A 20,427-nucleotide genomic window follows, 5' to 3' on the forward strand; every position below is an offset into this window, starting at 1 on the left:
ATGAAAATATGGGGCGCCCTGTTCTAAAAGCTGAGGGTAATATGCCATTAAAGGTACTCACATATAATGCTTTTTAAACTTTCTCATAGTCTCTCTCTAGACCTGTCATAGTACTTTTTAAATGTTTTTTAGTGTTCGTTTATTTTTGAGAGAGACAGACAGATGGAGTGTGAGTGGGAGAAGAGCAGAGAGAGACACACACAGACTCCAAAGCAGACTCCAGGCTCTAAGCTGTCAGCACAGAGCCCGACACAGGGCTCAAACCTACGAACTGTGAGATCATGACCTGAGGCAAAGTCAGATGCTTAACCTACTGAGCCACCCAGGCACCCCTGTCATATTGCTTTTTACTTATTATTTAATGTCACTCTCCCTCGGGCATGAGGATACTTGTAGGGGGCTATGAAGACTCTCAGAGGCACCTAAGGTCCTTGCCCTGATACTTGGCAGTGTATCCTAAACCATTCCACCTGCTGCTGGCTTATCCCTCGTGCCAACTGCCAGACTGAAGCTCTGTGCCCCAGCTGTGGGCAGGAAAATAAATTTCCTCTTTCTATAGTTCTCCTACTCCAACCCATGGATGGGTGCTCCCCCGGATTGCAGTCCCTGTGCTGGATGTGCTTGGTACCTGGATTGGAGTGGGTGAGGGGTTAGCCCCCGCCGAGCAGCCTCCTGAATGCACCATGGTGCTGCCTTTCCCCGACAGGGACAGTGGCTGCCATGGCCTACTCTGAAATGCCATGGGGTGGGTACGCCTCTCACCCCGCTGTACCCATACCCAGCCCCCCACTAGGAGGTGATGGAAATGACAGATCATGTGCTTCCCCACTAATGTGACTCAATTGCCACTCCAGTCATAGGGTGGCAAGGTCAAGGGGGCAAAGGTGGACAGGAGGACACCAGGCAGAGCCAGGGAGTACCAGGAGGCAGAGAGTCGGCTGCCGAGAATCCATCCTGGGAAGGCAAGAGGCAGGACAGCTTTTAAACCAAGGCCCCATATCCCCGCAGCGTGCTATATTCTCTCAATGGTCTTCACCTACAAAACACAGATCCAAAGGTAAAATTACTGGGAATATTAAGTCAGTGACCACAGATCATTAATCTCAGGTGCAGGGCCCTCCTGGGTACAGGGTCCTATGTCGCTTAGTAGTACACCTGAAGGCCACAAGTCTAAACGTCTAAACCAAACTGACTCCATGACAGGCTTTAAGTGTCCCCTCTAAACTAGAAGGCCTGAGTTTCGGCTTCCCTGAAACTATTAGGTAATTACACATTGCCCAAGGCAGGAGTAACCACCCATGCAACACCCAATCAAGAAAGGCCAGCGACCACCCTCCACACTGTTAAGGGAGAGGCCTGGAGAAGGAAACTATAGATAGGACTCTGTTACCTAATGTTAAAGTTAACCTGTTAGTCGCCGAACAAGACCCTAGCCTCGCTCTGTGATTGGTTGAATTTAAAGGTACTCTAAATGTTGTAATTGGATCCCGCCAAAAGTAACGAATACTCTAGACAATGTGTATGGTCAAACCCGATGTCAATGATGTTGAATAATTATGATTGGATCACTGTTCCCATGTCACAACTTCTGTAACTCCCCTGTCTCAAACCCCATAAAAACCCTACTCTGCCCTTGTTCGGAGCTCTCAGCACGGACCCACGCGCTGGTGGAGTCTGTGAGCCCGAGCTCGAGCCCGTAATAAAGCCCTTTGCCTTTGCATGCGTGACTCGGTCTCCCTGGTGGTCTCTAGTTGGTGAGGATACTGCGATCTGGGTATAACACACCCATGAAGTCTGTCTATAGAACTTACTCAAGGCCCTTTATAGCAAACAAGAATTCTGGATCCCGAATTGAATTCAATTGTCATGTCTCTTTAATCTTCCTTAATTTGGAAAATCTCTGTGATATTTTTTGGTCTTTTGTAACACGGACATTTTAGAACATCACAGGCCAGTTATTTTATAGAATATTTCTCAGTTGAGCTTCTCTGATATTTCTTCACGATTAGATTCATGTTATGCATTTTTGGCAGTAATACTACCCAAGAGATCTGGTGTTCTTTGTGGTGTATCATATCAGGAGGCACATGATGTTGATTTGTTTCCTTAAGAGTGATGACGTTAACTTTGATTACTTGAGTAAGGTGGTATCTGCCAGGATTCTCCACAATAAAGTCACTACTCCCTGCCTTGTAATGAGTAAGTATCCATGGGAAGATGTATTGAAGCTCTGTAAATATCCTTTTACTTCTCAACATTTTACTCACTGGTTTTAACATCCACCAATGATCCCTGCCAGAATCAATGATTATTGAATGATTGCTAAACAATGGTTTTCTAATTCTATCCTTTACGGAGGTTCTTTTGGCTTCCCATCTTGCCACTGTGAGGGTTGGATGTTGTGTTCTACCTATAGCCCCGGAGGGAATGGCTGGGGATGAGGAGGAAACTATGTTGGAGTTTTTGGGGATCTCTTCTCTGAGTTTTGGTTCAATGTTTTATGCCAGGGTTCACTCTGTGTAATTAGTGGAGTATCCTACTCCCAAGAGGGGTTACCCACCCATTGGGACAGAGGTTGGGATTCTGCTTGCTCTACATCATTCTGTCCTGTTCATGATCTCTCCATAGCAGCCATGAGCTCACCTTCATGTCAAGAGAGGAAAGCACAGGTGCCTCTGTATGTTGGGTCCTTTATACATAGGGAAGAGGAAGGGAGGAGGAAATTTATGAAGGGCCTCTACTACACCTCCTTCCTCCCAGCTAATGTCCCAATCTTAAATGTATTTAATGCTTTGTCTCTAGTTTTCGCTTATTACTTGGGACTATTCATTCCCAGCTGTTGTAGTCTGCATCCTGCTCTGCCTTTCTCCCAGTGCAGCAGGATAAGTGGTTACCCCTGGTGGTTTCTGCCATTTCTAGGAGGGACTTTAACCCTCGAGGTTCTTTTTTAATTAACTTTTTATTTTTTAAGCAGGCTCCACGCCCAGCGTGGAGCCCAATGCAGAGCTTGAACTCCCAACACTGAGATCAAGACCCGAGCTGAGATCAAGAGTTAGACACTTAACCTACTGAGCCACCCAGGCATCTCCTCGTGAGGGTCCTTCTATAACTTTTCCCTGGGCTGCCTACTCTCAGCTCTCGCTTTTATTGTCGCCAGTTTGGGAACTGTTGGAAGAATTCCCAGGTGTGAGTGGTCTCGTCTTTTTCGGCCTTGTTTCTCCACATTCCGTATCACAATTCACCAGATTCTTATATTTACTTCCAAGAGCTCAGTGTTTCCCCTGTCAGTCTACATCCTCCCAGAAGCCACTGCCAAGAGGGGATTAGATGTGCAAGCAATTTACTGGTGAGGCGTCACAAAGGATAAATAGGGGTGGGAGGAGGAAGGGAGAACCTTCAGAAGGCGATGGGGGTCTCACACTAGTGAAAACGAGGTGGGAAGGCAGGGGGTTTGGGCAGAAAGTCTCATTGCAGCACAGTTCTAAGAAGACTTTTCCGGCTAGCAAGGAATCTTGGTTGCTTATGAGGGGGGTCCTCTATCTCACAGGGATAGACCTGCTCTAGGACCCCCATGGATCTCAGTTGTTGGCTGGGAGCAGCCTGGGGGAGCAAACAAGATGGAAGATCTAGAAGGGTGGCAGGTGGATTGTCAGTCAGTTGTAGTTTCCACAGCCAGTTCTCTTGGAGGAGGCCAGAGCTTCCCCTCCCTCCCTTGCTTCCTGCCTTATCCCTTTCTTCCTTCCTCCCCTTCATAATTCATAGGTGGTGAGAATCATAGTATTGGCTCATAGCTTAAAACCTTAACTCTGAAAAAAATCCCAGGTCTTTCCTTTCCTTGATGGTATAATGTCTAAGAAACTAACCAGGAAGTACTTGATGAGTACTTACTCTGTGCTTGGGTCAGTGTAAAGGAGAAATATGTAAGGCAAAGTCCCTGCTTTCAACCCACAAAATGTGAACATGAAAAGGTAGAGGCAGGCAGACCCTGAATATCCCTGTGGAGTCCATATGGAGAAGTCCAAGGGCTTATATGGGATGCAGAGGTGAGGAGGGACTGGGCTGGCCACGGCAGAGCTGTACTTTAATGATAGCAAACTAATTAAGAACATGGGTCTTGGAGTCAGACTTTGATTCAAACACCAGCTTCTTTCCTTGCTAGTTTGCTATTTGGGGCAAGTAATTATTCTTCCTGACCTTCCACATTCTCATTTGTAAGTTACAGATATTAATAGAATCTTCCTCTCCAGGCTGTTGGGAATATTAGATGAGATCATGTATGCAGAGCACTGAGCTTGGTTCCTGGCATGCCATAAGTGTTTCATAAGTGGTAGTTATTAAAATTTTAGTGAAAGTTATTGCGTATTGCATGCTTTTAAAATGCATGTCCTCTTTCACCCAGAAAGAGGACTTCCACTTCTTATAATTTCTCCTAACTAAACAATCAAAAACATCTGCGGTGATTTATTATCCTTGCAACATTACTTATTTTATATTGAGAAACCATAAATAATCTTAACATTTAATCATAGCATTTTGCTTTAAAAATATGACCTATCCATACAAGGAAAGCTCTATGTCTTTTAGCAATTATGTTGCAGAATATTTAATGATATGAGAATATTCATCCAATATTGTTAAGTGATAAAAGCAGGTTATAAATCTGCATTAATATATGCTCCTAAATTATTCTCTATCACTCTTCCCAGAAAAATTTTTATGTTTTATTTTTATTTTTAGAGAGTCAGACAGATTACAAGTGGGGGAGGTGCAGCGAGAGAAGGAGACACAGAATCTGAAACAGGCTCCAGGCTCTGAGCTTTCCACACAGAACCCCATGTGGGGCTCAAACCAATGAACTGCGAGATCATGACCTGAGCCGAAGTCAGAAGCTCAACCAACTGAGCCACCCAGGTCCCCACTTCTCAGAAAGTGTTTTGTTTTGTTTTGTTTTGTTTTGTTTTTTGGCCTTGAGAAGATTGCTCCTGCCCCGAGGAGCATTTGGAAGATCTTCCTCTGTCATATGTGAGTTGAGAAAAAAATGTTTTGTTTATTTACTGATGTAAGTAATCTCTACACCCAACATGGGGCTCAAACTCACAACCCTGAGATCAAAAGTGGCACACTCCCTGACTGAGTCAGCCAAGTGCCCCTGAAATGCAAAATTGAATGAGACCCTCAATACCAGGCCAAGAGGACTATTCCCAGGGCCAAACATAGTTTATTTGGGACCCAAGGGTCTAGTTTCTTCTTTCTGGTAGTTTTCGTTTGTCTTTACATCTAAACAACTTTTATAACGTGACAGCTGTCAGAACCCACTTGGCCACTTAGGTATTTGCACTCACAGGGACAAGGTACTATGAGTCCTGAGCTTTCTTCACCTGTGAACAAATATCAGAGAGGAAGGATAGGGAGGGGGAAAGACCCAAGAACTGAGACTTCCAACAGTCACTGCTGTGTTGTTCGGGCCAAGGTGCTCCCTGTGGCAGACAGACTTCTAATGTGGCTCCAGACAATTCCCACCTCTTGATATTAATGTCCCTGTAAACTTCTCTCCTGGCTTTCGGGTTGGACCTAGTGACTTGCTTCTAATGAGCAGTGATGTCGTGGAAAGCGATGGAGTGGAGGAGGAGAATGGAATGTGTCTTCTGTCTTGGCAGAAAAACTTGTTACTTTGAAACCCTTCGAATAAAAGTCGTTGCTGAAAATTAGACTCACAGGGGATGTTCTGAGATCCATGAAAAGTGTAGCATAGCAGTTAAGATCATGCACTTTGGAAATGGACCAGCCTGGGTTCAATGCCCAGATCTGAGACTTTCCAGCTGTAGGACTTGGAAACATTACTGTGGAAAAAATAATGGAAGTAAATTCATTTTTTCTGTGTTTGCTCACCTACCACTGCTTCTTAGCGTGGCGTGTGCCCACCAATTACCCAGGAATCTTGTAACAATGCAGATTATGATTCAGTAGTTCTGGAGGGAGGCCTGAAATTCCGTATTTCTAACAAGTTCTCAGATGACCCGGAGACTGTTGGTCCCTGAGCCACACTTGGATTAGCATGGGTACCGTCTAATTTTTAGAGTCATTTATTGTTTATGAAGAGCTCAGCACAGTTCTTGGCACAATGGATGGTAGTTCTTTTTCCCTTGGGCAATAGCAAACAGCTGACTTGGATCCAAGGGGAACACCCTGCAGCCAGATGGGCAACAAAGGGGTGTACCAAATGAATGCTCCACCTTCATTTCTGCCCTCCATTCCTGAGTGCAGAGGACATCAAGGGAAATCATGGGGCAGGCATTGCAAGGTAGAAGGAAGGGCGTTTTTCTTAGATCAGTGGCACCTCTGTTTCATTCCCACCCTGCGGTTTTAGAGAAGTCTCTACTGTTTTCTCCTCTGACATTTGTTTTAGCTGCTGTTTTCCCCTCTGAGACTTGAGCTAACTGAACCAGGTGATCCCCGCATTTTCTCCTTTCTCTCCAAGCTGTAATAATTGGTGTTGCTTAAGGCAAACCAAGGGACTCCAGAAGCAGGGTTCTTCACTCCTCTCCCCACGTAGCCTGTGGCAGGAAGATGTGGTGTAGACTTAGTAGACAAGGGCTTTCATAAAAATTCACTGAGCTTTAAACTACAAATGGTCCTGGGGCACCTGGCAGACTCAGAAGAGTATGCGACTCTTGATCTCAGGATCTTGAGGTCAAGCCCCACATTGGGTGTAGAGATTACTTAAATAAAGACTTTTGAAAAATGATCCTAAAATCTTCAACACCTATGCCCAATTCCCTTTTCCTCTCTGGGTTCTGTTGTTCCTTTGTCTTGTTTTAATGGGCTCTAGGAGTTTTTTTCCTGTTCCATTGTAGGCTCTTCTGATATCATGCCCCAGGTTTTCATATTTATCCCTCTCTCCTTTTTTTTTTTTTTAAATGTTTTTTATTTATTTCTAGGAGAGAGAGAGAGAGACAATGTGAGCAGGGGAGGGTCAGAGAGAGAGGGAGTCACAGACTGAAACAGGCTCCAGGCTCTGAGCTGGCAGTCAGCACAGAGCCCGATGCGGGGCTTGAACCCACAAATAGCGAGATCATGACCTAAGCGAAAGTCGGACGCTTAACCGACTCAGCCACCCAGGCGCCCCTATCCCTCTCTCCTTTAAAACCTCTGTCCTCCAGTAAGCTAAGCAATAATTCAAACAAAGTATCGACAGCTGTTAACTCTTAATTTTCCCAGTGTATTTGTATGTAGGTAGGTATGTATTTTTAAAAGAAGGTCTTGAGATTTTAAACAGGTTTTTAATATTGGTAGAATTTCAGGCACAGAGATGAGTGATTTCAAGAACACAGCAGGGAGCATCGATATGGGGTGAAAAGGATGTATTTCTTGCTCACAAAAATACCTCGTATTGCTCTATAGCAATCTTGACTGAGGGTTGTGGTCTTACAAGGAAATCAGGTGTCCTTGCAGACTTTCTCACATGAATCTTTCCTCAAAAAGTTCTTGCCATTGCCATTACAGCCTCCATAGAAAAACTTCACACATTTGAAAGTTTTCGCTTTGTAAAATCATTGTGACACTGAGGACTGACAAAGCCCATTTCCTTTTTTTAAAAAATATAATTTATTGTCAAATTGGTTTCCATTCAAAACCCAGTGCTCATCCCACCAAGTGCCCTCCTCAATGCCCATCACCCACTTTCCCCTTCCCCCCCCAACCCTCAGTTTGTTCTCAGTATTTAAGAGTCTTTTATGGTTTGCCTCCCTCCCTCTCTGTAACTTCTCCCTCCCCCCTCCCCCATAGTCTTCTGTTAAGTTTCCCAAGATCCACATATGAGTGAAAACATATGGTATCTGTCTTTCTCTGCCTGGCTTATTTCACTTAGCATAATACCCTCCATTTCCATCCATGTTGCAAAGCCCATTTCCAAAGGGAGGTTGCATACATCTGAGGAGCCAAGATTGGCAAGGTCTAAAGAGAGAAAGGGGTTGAGAGAGGCCAAAGCCATCATTTTCCCCTTCAGAGCACCACATACCAGGGGCAGGGATGGCCCTGGGCACAATTGTGAGGCTGTCTACTGTAACTGAGCTCTTTACCCCTTCACTCCCAGACTACCTGCCCACTGGGCCATGACCTTTTCCATCTGCACAGAAGTTGAGGTTTTCATTTCTGAGAGTATCCTGATGTGGTGGAAATCCCAGACTTGAGAACTCAACTCAAGTGAATTCAAATCTTAGCCCTGATACTTACTGTGTGATCAGGCATCAACTCAACCTCTCCAGATCTCTGTTTCTGCATTTGTAAATTTAGGGAGTTGAACTCTGTCATCTCTGAGCACTCTTCCAGATCTGACTTTCTTGGTCTAATGAGTAAGATCTCCCAGGCTCCCATGTCCTGTCTCATCGTCCTTCCAGAATGATATTCCATTGAGAAAGGAAGACTGACTGGGGACCTGAGAGTGGGCCTCTGACTCAAGTCCTAGCTGTGTGACCTTGGGTAAATCACTTATATCTTTGACATTCAGTTCCTTTTGCTGTGAAATGGGGTAATGTCCACATTTCAGGTTTACTGAGGGGTGAGAAATCACCAGTGGATAGCACTGACACATAGAAAAGCATCATCTCTCCCTTCCTTAACTAAGACGACTCTTGAGAGCAAGGGTCTCATCAAACTCATTTCTGAAGTGTATGGGCCTAACTCAGGTCCGGCTTTTAGCTCTCAGTTTATTTGTTAACAGAAAAAAGCCATGAGATCCTCTGAGGCTGGGTTACAAGTTTCTTTGTATTCTGTTTTTACGTCCCTTTTATGGGAATGGTTTTATTCTTGCCATTACCCTTCAAGGTGGATATTAGGACTTCCAACTTTACATGAAGAAACTAAGGTCAGAGAGATGAAGAGCCTTTCCTAAAGTCATGCCTGAAATTTCTGGGCCAAGAATCAAACCCAGGATTGGCAGGCTGCAAAGGCTTGTAAGTTCTCAATTCATATTTGTTGTTGGAGAATGAATGGATGGACGATCACTCCTATGGCAGACTTTCAGATGTCAAGCTAGACAAAGGAAATGTTTAGGCTCTGACTTATCCTCCTACCTGTATGGCAGACTCTGAGGGTGAAGGATAATAAGAAAGATATAGGACAATTAGTCTAGTCAAGATGAGAGACAGAATGGGGCATGCTAGGTGTTCCTGAGTATCCTAGTTACAGCAGCCTCACTCCCTGGACCTTTACAGGGGACTCTGCAGGGAGTAGAGTTCTATTTGCTTTTTAATTTTCTCAGTCCTGCCTCTCTGCTCATTAAACCAAAGGGAAATCACTTGGCCTGTTTCCTTTCTTATGGAATGATAATAACAGTGCCTTCCGTGCCTGTGTGCATACGTGCAAATATATACGTGCGCGTGTGTGTTGCATGTGAAAGATGCTTGCTAAGTGCTTTGCAAAAATCAATTTTTTCACTTCTGCTCCCCCCCAACTAATAGTTTTCTTCTCTATTTATCTTGCTTTCTATTCTATTCCTTATTGTTTTTGTCTTTCTACTTTTTTTGTGTGTTTTGGGGTTTACTCTTATTCTTCTCCAACATCTTGAGTTCTGTGTGGTTAATTGAATTACAGCTTTCCTTCTCGTCTAATATAAACACTTAAGTGATAAATTTCCCTCTAAGAATCTCTTTAGCTACATTCCACAAGTTTTTTTATGTGGCATCTACATAACTGATTAGGTCTAAGACAAGAATCTATTAAGAGTTAAATTATACTGAGAACTTTACATGTATCAGACAAGTTGATTAATAAAATAGGTAAGATCATTTGCCTGATTTTACAGAAGAAGAGACTGAAGCTCAGAGAGGCTAAATAATGCTTCTAAAACCTGGAGTTTGGAAGTAGTGAAGCCACGATCTAGACCCAGGTGTCTATAGGTATAGGTGACTACAGGTATGCCTGTTTTGTTGACTACCACTTCCTTCCTTCCTTCCTTCCTTCCTTCCATCCTTCCTTCCTTCCTTCCTTCCTTCCTTCCTTCCTTCCTTCCTTCCTTCCTTCCTTTTTTCCTCCCTCCCTTTCTTTCTTCATTTAAATTTACATCCAAGTTATTTAGAATATAGTGCAGTAGTAATTTCAGGAGTAGAATCCAGTGATTCATCCTCTACATATAACACACCGTGCTTATACCAACAAGTGTCCTCCTTGATGCTCCTTGCTCATTTAGCCCATCCCCCCCACCCAAAACCCCTCCAGCAACCCTCAATTTGTTCTTTGTATTTAAGAGTCTCTTATGTTTTGTCCCCCTCCCTGTTTTTATGTTAATTTTGCTTCCCTTCCTTTGTGTTCATGTTTTGTATCTTAAATTCCACAAATTAGTGAGGTCATATCGTATTTGTCTTTCTCTGACTGATTGATTTTGCTTAGCATAATACACTCTAGTTCCATCCATGTTGTTGCAAATGGCAAAGTATAGAAAAAGCCCAAATGTCAGCAGATATTTAAATTGGAGTGTGCATCAGAATCACCTGGAAGGCTCATTAAAACACAAACTGTGAGACACATTCCCAGAGTTTCTGATTCAGTAAGACTGGCAATTGGCTTCTGGAAAAGGAAACAAACTTTGAAAACCACTGGTCTGTCAGCTTATTGGGAGGTTTAGTATCCCAGTTACATGTAAGAATCTGTGCTCTGTAGCTACATGCGTGTATGTATGCATGTGCATACGTGCAGAAAGCTACATGTGCAAGTGATAAGAAGATCACTGGAAGATAAAATTTTGACTTTGAATTTTTAATGTTCTCCCTTACAGCTTTGTATGTTTGAATTTTCTATAACATGTAGGTATTACTTTTATAATTATTTATCATAATATGATTTTTTATTTTTTATTTTTTTAATGTTTTATTTATTTCTAGGAGAGAGAGAGAGAGACAGCATGAGCAGGGAAGGGTCAGAGAGAGAGGGAGTCACAGACTGAAACAGGCTCCAGGCTCAGAGCTGGCAGTCAGCACAGAGCCCGACGCGGGGCTCAAACCCACGAACCACGAGATCATGACCTAAGTGAAAGTCGTACGCTTAACCGACTAAGCCACCCAGGCGCCCCATAATACGATTTTTTAAAGAGAATCTTACAGGCTCCTCAAAAATCTTGGAAACTACTGCTAACTGTCCCCATTTCCAGTAACCTTGGATATAGTGCATTTCATCCCCTACTTCCATTTGCAGATTTTAAGCTCCAGCAAAGAAAGTAGTCCAGAAGGGAGACTGCTCCTACAAGTAGGTCTGACTTGGCTAAGCCCCTCACCTCCAAATTTTGACTCCTATCCCCCCTTCTCCATCTCACCTTATTCGCCACCAGCCCCGCTCCAGACTTGAATCCCCCTCCCCCTTCTCTACTTGTTCTTTTCCCTCTCTCTTACCATCTTTTATGTGTATTGTGTATTGTTTTTCTCTCTCCAACAAGAATATGAATTCCACAAAGGCAGGGTCTTTGTTTTGCTCATTGCTTTAGCCTCAGCACCTAGGACAGTGCCTGGCATATTGTACACGTATATTTGATGAACATATATTTGATGAAATGAATTGAGGTGACTCCATATCCTATAAGTTAACGGATGGACTCTTTCTGTGCTGCTGGACCCCTGCCCTATTCCCAGACTATTTTTTTTCTCAAGTTAGCTGACACACAGTGTAGTCTTGGCTTCTGGAGTAGATTCCAGTGATTCATCACTGACATATAACAACCAGTGCTCATCCCAACAAGTGCCCTCTAATGCCCATCTCTCATTTTCCTCACCCCTTCTCAAGCTATTATTAAAGCTCTAGCATTCCATACCAACTTTGTCCTAATACTGATCAAGGTTCTTGGCAGAGGGTGAGAAGCAGGAACAATTGGAGAGAGACCTGGAGCTGCATGTTGCCACCCAGCTGGTAGCCAGACCCGGGACTGGCATTTTAAGAAGAAAGGGGACCAAATGGGAGGAGCCTAGGCCCATGTTCAGCTAATTTACTCCCAATCTCTGCTAGTTACAAGGCTGAGCTACCCATAGAACAGAGTGTCCAGCCAAAGCATAGCTCTGCCTTTCTACTTTGGCCTTATTTGATCTGATTTTATCCAAGGTCACTTTACTTCACTTCAGGGTGGAAGCCCCTTTAACAATAATAAAACAACAGCTACCATTTTCGAGTGCCTTACCTTTCCAGGGACCATATAAAAAACTTTTCACACATTACCTCCCGTGTGAATCTACATAGGATTCCCACAAGGCTTGGAACAGATCTTATACACAAGGAGAGGTTAAACTACTTTGACTATTGTCACATGGATAGCAAGTTTCACAGTCAGGACTGGGACTCTGGCCTGTCCAGCTCCAATGCTCTTGTATCATTCATTCAACAGACACCTATTGAACTCCCATAATGTGCGAGTCATAGTCTTAGGTGCTGTCTCCCTCCCCTCTGTGGACTCCAGGGAATTGTTGGAACAACATATACATTGTCCAGAGGTCATAAACAATTACCTACTTGGAGAAGATGCAGACTGAGTGTATCTAAACAGAAATATCAAAAGCAGTGTTCAAAGAGGGCCCAACTTTGTTTGGTTTAGAGAACCATTTGTCAAACCACATGCCACCATCACCAGAGTCCAGCACATTCCCCACCCAACTCTTTTCCTGGATCCTCCAGAGATTTGATTTTTCAGAAGACAAAGCTGGCATGCTTTAGTGGGATTTAATGAGCCTTGGATTTGAAGTCTGAGGCTGTGCTTTTGTGTCCAGGGGCTCTTGGGCAAATTATTTAACCTCTCTGAGCCTCAGTTTTTTCACATATAGATTGAGGGGAGTTACACTGCAAATTATTCTGGCTTGTTTCCCAGAATCTTGGACAAGTGTTCAATGAATATGCAAATGTAATTTCATCATTCATTGTAAATGCACACACAGGCACATGCCATTTTCAGGTGTGTGTGTGTGGGTTCATGATGTCTTTTAGGAAATGATGTGTTAACCACATAGCACCATGCTTGATCCCTAAAGACATGTGTTTCTCATTTTTCTTATCACTAGTAGTTCTTCCTTCTCTTGAAATCCCCTGAAGCTATGATACTCATTCTTTGGCCACTGCTTCTCCCAACTGTAATCTACACAATGGTTGGCAACTCTCTCATCACCTGCTGATTTTCACTGCTTCCTCTACCTTTATTTCCTATTTCTCTCTCTGCAGAGGAGATGCATATCTACATATCAGTGTCTCTGGGATTCATCTTCTTTTGTACTTTGGTGGTCCACCAGCATTATTTCTGGGATCTCTTTCCTTAGCTCTCTCAAGTGGTTAAATCAGTTCATCCGAAAACAAAATAATGGCAAAAGGAGATGCCCAGGGAGTGCACAGACTGCCATTTGCCATTTAGGCAGAGGAAAGTCAGGATTGCTCCTTTGAAGAACTTACCAGGATGCTCCCTCCTCTAGAGTAGCTGGCCTGGAAGTAAGAATTGGTCTTTTAACATACTATACAGAAGCGCAATTTTCATCTGGTGAGGGGCAATTCTGCTTCCTTCAGGAACACTTGGCAATGTCTAGAGACACTTTTGATTGCCACAACTCAGAGGTGGGAAGAGACCTACTGGTAAAGGCCAGGCATGTTACTAAACATCATCCAATGTACAGAACAGCCCTACCACACAGAATTATCTGTACCCCAGTATCAATAGTGGCAAGGTTAGGAAACCCTGCAGAAAGAATTATGGATGTAAGTACTTTTTTAATTAAAAAAGTTTCTAACATTAGCAGCATGATAAGAACTCCATGCAGTGAGGGCAGTGCTTGACAAGGTGTACCTTAATTTTTTGGCTATATAGGCTTTGTGGGTGGGTGTGGGAGGCACTGGACTTTGAAAACCAAGCACACTGTACCAGGTTGTCCTGGGGAATCTTTGACCATGACTCAGTAACTTGGCCCTTTCTTAGATGATTAGGTGCAGGGTTAACTGTGATTCCAGAAGATTGAGAGCAAGTGTAAGATTTAATAAGTGCACGTTAGAGAAACTTACAACTTCTTGCTGGTTATCCACCTGTTATACTTATCAAAGGACTCTTACTAACCCCACATCAACTGTATGTGCATACATGCATGTGTGTATGTGTATGTCTGTATGTGTGTAAATAATTAATTATATTATTTTTGACTAAGACCTATTTGATTTGGGTGGTATGTGGATAGGGGAATATACTGAATGGAATTTTGAAAGAATGAATTTTCCCCCATTTATTTTCTAACGTCCATAAAACCTTTCTCTTATCTAGAAAGGGAAAGAGGCTAACACCACTTGAGCACTAACTATATGTCAGGGAGACTTCTGCCTTATCACATTCTCATAAAAAGTCCTTGCAATAGATATTATTGCCATCCTCATTTTACAGAACAGGGGAACCAGGGCTTAGAGAGAAGACGTGCTTGTACATATAACAAATACATTTATCATAAGCATGCACATACGAAATGAGTTGATTTCTATTTTTACCTTATTTATGTTCCAAATAAATGTACAGAGGGCAAAAATAGGGTTAATCACTTTTAGAGTCAATTCATGTCTTAAGAAATCCAAGAGGAAATTTTAGGAAACAGTGATAGTTATATGGGTTCTGTTGTCCCTTCCCGATATGTTATTCCCATGGAGTACAACTCATTTGATGAGAGGAAGACATAGACAAAGGGCTTGGAGCCTCAGGTCTTCCTGGGATGGGTGTGATTTACAGTATGTTTTACTGAATCTTCTGTGGCTTTGCACAGATCCACCCTTTTCCCATCAATACCACCACTAATATGTTTTGAACATCACTGGAGGTGGGAAGGATGAGATCCTCAGGTGAGTCTAGGGGGAAAGATCCTTTCTTTGTCTTTCGAGTGGTGCAGGTGTGGTAACTGGGGTCCAGAGAAGATACCAATTGGCTCATTGTTGCTCAGAAAGTAAGGGCTGGGGCCAGATTTACAGAAGAGTTTCTCAAGCCCAAAACTTTTCTACTTTTTACGGGACTAGTCTAGCTTTACCCTGTTATTTTGGAGAGAATGTTCTCTCTGTTTCTCACTCAAGCTCCAGATCTTCCTGATAACTAGATCCTTCCAATGAGAAAGTAAGATAGTAAATGACCTCAGTGTTACACACTTATGTCCATGTTCTAAAGGCACCCTTCCAAGGTAAAATTTACCTCAGAGGAATAGGGGGCCCACAGCATATGTTGACAAGCTTCAGGAAGCAAACATGGGGAAGGACTCCATTGGACACATCACATAAGGGTGACAAAATCTCTGGCAAGAAAAAAGCTCTCTTGTTCTTATTCAGACTTCTGGGTTCAACGTCCCCTCCAGGTGCCATCTTCACTGTATCCATCAGCATTTCTAAACCCAAATGCTCCTCTGGTTATTTTGAGCAGAAAGGAAATTTAGTTTTTACAAATTTGGGTAGTTCTCAAGATCACCAGCAGGACTGGAAAATAAGACTAGAAGAATGGCTGGGAACAAGGAAGGCTGCAAAGTCTGGTTCTTTCAGCTTTTAGAGTGGAATGCTGGTTTTACCTCATGTCAAGACTCCTGGTAGGGACTTCTCTAACTGTAGGAATGGGATTAAGATGTAGGGATGACTGACAAATAGCCGTTATACACATCCTGATTTCTAACTAGGCCATAGAATCTGGCAACACCGTGTTACCCTTCAAACCTGGATTTTAACTTTAGTTTTGCTGTTGATTTGCTGTGGGGTCTTGGATGAATCTATTTCTTACTGAAGCTCCCATTTGTACATGTGTTTAAAAAAAGGAAAGTTATTGGGGCTGTGGAACTCAACATTTCCTGAGTTTCTAAATCATTTCCAGGTTCCTCTGAGCATTTCTGGCTCTGGAGACAGCTTCCAAGAGAGAGAATAAGGAGAGGGAAGATAAGGGGTCCTGGGTGTGCATGACACCATGAGAAACACTTGAAGATTCCACTTGAGATGTCCTCTGGATTCTAATGGGCAGAGTAATGAGAAAACAGTTGATTACAACAACAACAAAGACCCAAAGCACAGCATCTTCCACTGAGGTCTTTGTAAGGTAGAGTGTTCCTTGTGCTCAGCCCCGAGGGCTCTGAGTTCATTCCTGAGGACAGCAGGTAAGCAGACACTATCAACTGCAAGGCACACTCTGGCCATTTTCAAGGACTGCTCTGATCCATGGACCCTCTAGGACAGAATGATTTTGTTCCAGTCATTCATGTATGTCAATCAAGAACAAGAAGTACCAATGAGATGGACAAACTTCAGGTGGTTATCAGATTTGGCTAGGTACCTGAGCAGCCATAATTTTTCAAATTGAGAAGTACTCTTTCACATTATTAATCCATTACCTTCAACTTATGGACAGGAAACTGAGGTCCTGAGGGGAGTATCCCTGCACCCTGCCCTGTGTTAACCAGGTCATACATTCAACCAGGGGCAAAGTTGGGATTTGTATTTGGATATTTTTATCCCAGGGTAAGTATTCTTCCCACAGGATGTAGACCAGGGATGACTTGCAAATTTGGTCTGAATCATAAAGATGCACAAAGATGGGTTTCCCAGGAAAGCAGACTACCTCTCACAGATGTGTGCAGGCAAGGGTCATGTAAATGTGGGAGATACCACACACATGGGCCACTTGGCTAGATGGTCACTCTGCAAAACTGCCAGACTAGCAGGACTTTGGGATCTTCTGCACAATCTTTCCCTCATGCTCCCCACTTTTAATGATTCTAACATTCATCTAATGATTTTAATATTTTCTCCTGATCTCCTTTTATATAAGGAGCAAGCACAAATAGACTTCTTAAGCTTTTTTTCCCTCATCAGTGGATTGGCCCTTGACTATCATCCAATGCACAAGTTCTGAAACTTTAAAATCACCTGGCACTACTTGTTAAAAATGCATATTTATGGTATCTGGAGGACCCAATTTTTATTTTTATTTTTTGTTGTTTAGTTTTTCTTTCATAATCATAAACTTAATTCTGAAATCAATCTGGACTTGGAGGAGAGGAAGGAAAATATGGAACCCCTAGAACTGCAGTGAGAGCAAAACACTTCTAAGATATTTTGAGAAGATGGGGGTGAAATGATGCTCTTCTGATCTAAAGAAGGAATGGTCTGGTAGTTATGATAAAACACAAGTAAAATTTATTAGATTTGTCCACAGGCAGCAACAGTGATATTCTTGCTGTTCATGCCATTCCTGGTCTTAAAGCGCCCCATCACTTCTACAATATTCATGCCCTCTTTCACTTTGCCAAAGGTCACATGCTTGCCATCTAACCACTCAGCCTTGGCAGTGCAGATGAAAAACTTGGTATTGCTTGTGTTGGATCCAGCATTTGCCATGGATGAGATGCCAGGACCTGTGTGCTTCAGGATGAAATTCTAATCATCAAATTTCTCCTTTTAGACGGAGTAGCTGCCAGTACCATTATGGCATATGAAGTAAAGTCTCCACCCTGGCCAATATTCCCAGAATAATCCTGTGAAAGCAGAAACCTTTATCACCAATTTTTGTCCTCCCCAGTCTTCAGAGCACAGAAGTTCTCTGTTGTCTTTGGGGCTGTGTCTGCAAACAGCAGAAGGAGATGCAGCCCAAGGGGTTGCCTTCCATGTTGATACCAAAGAACATGGTGGGGTCAATTGTGGCTGGACGGTGTCTGCAAGGCCCGAAGGACCTGCATTTTAGACTCACTTCAAATGACCTAATTTAAGTGTTTGTCATTTTCAGAAATACTCATCAGTTTAACCAGCCTTTTTTAAAGAGGGTAAAACTGGGAGATGTGGATTACTAGCTGAGTAATGAGTACTCCCCACATGTTCCAATTACTTACCTATTTCAGTGAATGAAATTTCCTGAAACATATTCTATTTCCCACCGTTTTGTGGGTGAACACTTTGGGAGGGAATCAGCCTGCTGGTTCTCCCCTGGCATCTTCACCTGGTTGCAGTCAGGTGTCTGCTGGGGCCACAGTCATCTGAAACTCTGCTGGGTGGAAGCTCATTCACGTGGCTGGGACCTGACACTAGCTCTCAGGTAGAGCTTGTCTCGGGCTGTCGACCAGAGCACACACGAGTGGGCCTTCCCAGCATGGTTGTCTCAGAGTAGCTGGACCTCTTACATGGCAGTTGCTTCACACACACTCCCAACAAGCATCCAGAAAGGATTGAGTGCACTTTTTCTGGCCTAACCTTAGAAGTCACACAGCATCATTTGACTTTACTCTACTGGTCAAAGCAGTCCCAACATTTGCCAGGACTCAAAGGGAAGGGACATGGACTCTACCTCTAGACTGAAGTATGTGAAAGAATTGTGGGTCTCTGCTTTCAAACCGCTTTTCAAACTGTGTCTTTCCCTCCTCCATCCCTCCTATCTTCTCCCTTCCTCTGTATCTCTTCTTTGCTTTCCCTATGTTCTCCTTTCATGCCTCTCCCCTTCTATTTGTAGTGGTTGTGCTGGACTCTGGAAATGTATCCTTTATTGAAAGCCCAGGAAATAAGCCCATGAGCCTTTTTGGAGATGGATCTACCATGAAGTTGATGGAGCTCGAGCCTCCTGAGCAAATCTGGTTCCATTCCTAAGCATCTTATGACAATTTAATCATGGCCACAGGGTCACCAGAGTTCCCAATTTGCAGGATTTCCATATTCCTCTCTCTTTCTTTTGGTGTTCCTGGAAGACCCAATGACTTCTTGTTCTCTGAACACTGCACAGAAGGAGTAGATGTGAATTATTCATTCTAACAATACCAGACCACACAGAAAACTTTATTAGGGAAACTGGTGGCTTCTAAAGGATATATGGGGACCCCAAGAGTTGAACAGATAGGGTCTCACACTGAGAAAGGGCCAAAGGGTAAAGGCCATTATGTTTGGAAAGAAGCTGAGCTGGAGGAAAGAGAGTAGGCAAATGCTGGGGTTTGGTTTTTTGGAATGGCCAATGTCTTGGCAGCTGAGGAAGCCAATAAGAAACATCAGTCAGGCACACACGGAGAGAGCTCCAGACTACAACCAAGTTCTGAAGGCTGTTGCAGTTCTCTTCATCCTGCCCAGGGAGTTGATGACTCTGCGAGATAGCAGACTAGAAAAGGATGAGATGCTCAGGCCATGCTCACCTTGGGAACCAAATCTTGTAGTTAATGGAAAAAAGGAGATGAGGTCCTTTTTTTACCTTTTCACAGGAAGAGAAAACAGAAGTGGAGTGACTTGGGCTCATAGGGTGATCATGTGCTCCATTCTTTCCTGTCGAGCCCCAGTTTAAGCCTGTTATCCCAATGTAGTAATGAATGGCATCCTCTTTCACTCTCAAAAGTTTCTCGGTTCGCAATTTGACAATAAACTATTGGTAAAAAAAATAATAAATAAAAATAAATTAAAAAAACTATTATAGTAAAAGATTAAAAGAAATGTAAAAAAAAATAAAATGTGATACATCAAAAAAAAAGTTTCTCGGTTTGGTCAATAAAGCATGTGGTTGTCCTAGCTATAATCACGTTAAAAAGGAAAATTAAGAGAATGAGTGATGGTGCATGGTGCCCAGCCCTGGGCTCTGGGCTGGTTCACTGGGCATTCTTCTGACGTGGTCTTGGACACTCCACCACTTCTACTTCCTCTCTCTGCACCCCCTATCCATCTCCTACTTGCCAACTTCCCTTTAACTACTGCTCCTTTTCCCACCTTCTCTTCCCAAAACATCCTCTATCTACCGCTCTGCAAGGTGCATTCTTACCTCATGATTGGACTGGTTCTGTCAGCCCCAAGCTTGCCAACTTCCTGGAATGGGCCAGCCAACACCCATACCTCCCACCGGTGCAGGTGAGCATGGGAGATGGGACCCCCGGACTTACATGTTTCTGGGCAGATGGCCCTGCAGACAGCTTCAGACTGGAAGTTGTTGTTCCCGGCACAACTGCCATAGCTAAATTTGGAGCAGCTTTTGGTTTCCTTATTGTACCACCAGCGTGGAATGAGGGCCAGGCAGATGCCAACTTCTTTGGGCAACTGCATATGTCTGGAGAGAGATTGCCAAGCAGTACTGTTTGGGTGCCTGCATTGCTAGAGAATATTCCAGGCATGTGCCTAGGCTTGGGACAATATAAGAGTATGATATTTCTAGAACTATATGAACATGTTAAAAATATGATGCTGCTACACTCCTCCATGCTTTTGCACATGCTTGGAGTGTCCATCCCTCTCTTGCTTACCAGGTGCCCTCTTATTCATTCCTCAAACCATCCCCAGACATTAAACCCTTCTATGATGCCTTCCTGGCCCCATCTTCTTTTTTTTCTCTATTGCTTTTTTTTAATTTAAATTTTTGTTATTCTTTGTTGCTTTCAATCTTGCACACATACTGATCACTTCTGTATAATTATTTGTTCATATTTTCTGACTCCTCCATCAGAATGTGAGGTTTGCACCTTATGC

General features: G+C 43.3%; 1 pseudogene; it reads right to left on the reverse strand.

Annotated features, from left to right (window-relative positions):
* Positions 1-17,072: 17,072 nt before the first annotated feature.
* Positions 17,073-20,007, reverse strand: LOC120242631 (annotated as a pseudogene).
* Between the last annotated feature and the right edge of the window lie 420 nt (positions 20,008-20,427).

The sequence above is a fragment of the Hyaena hyaena genome, unplaced genomic scaffold, assembly GCF_003009895.1.
Source record: "Hyaena hyaena isolate Hyena2069 unplaced genomic scaffold, ASM300989v1 scaffold_312, whole genome shotgun sequence".
Lineage (NCBI taxonomy): Eukaryota > Metazoa > Chordata > Mammalia > Carnivora > Hyaenidae > Hyaena > Hyaena hyaena.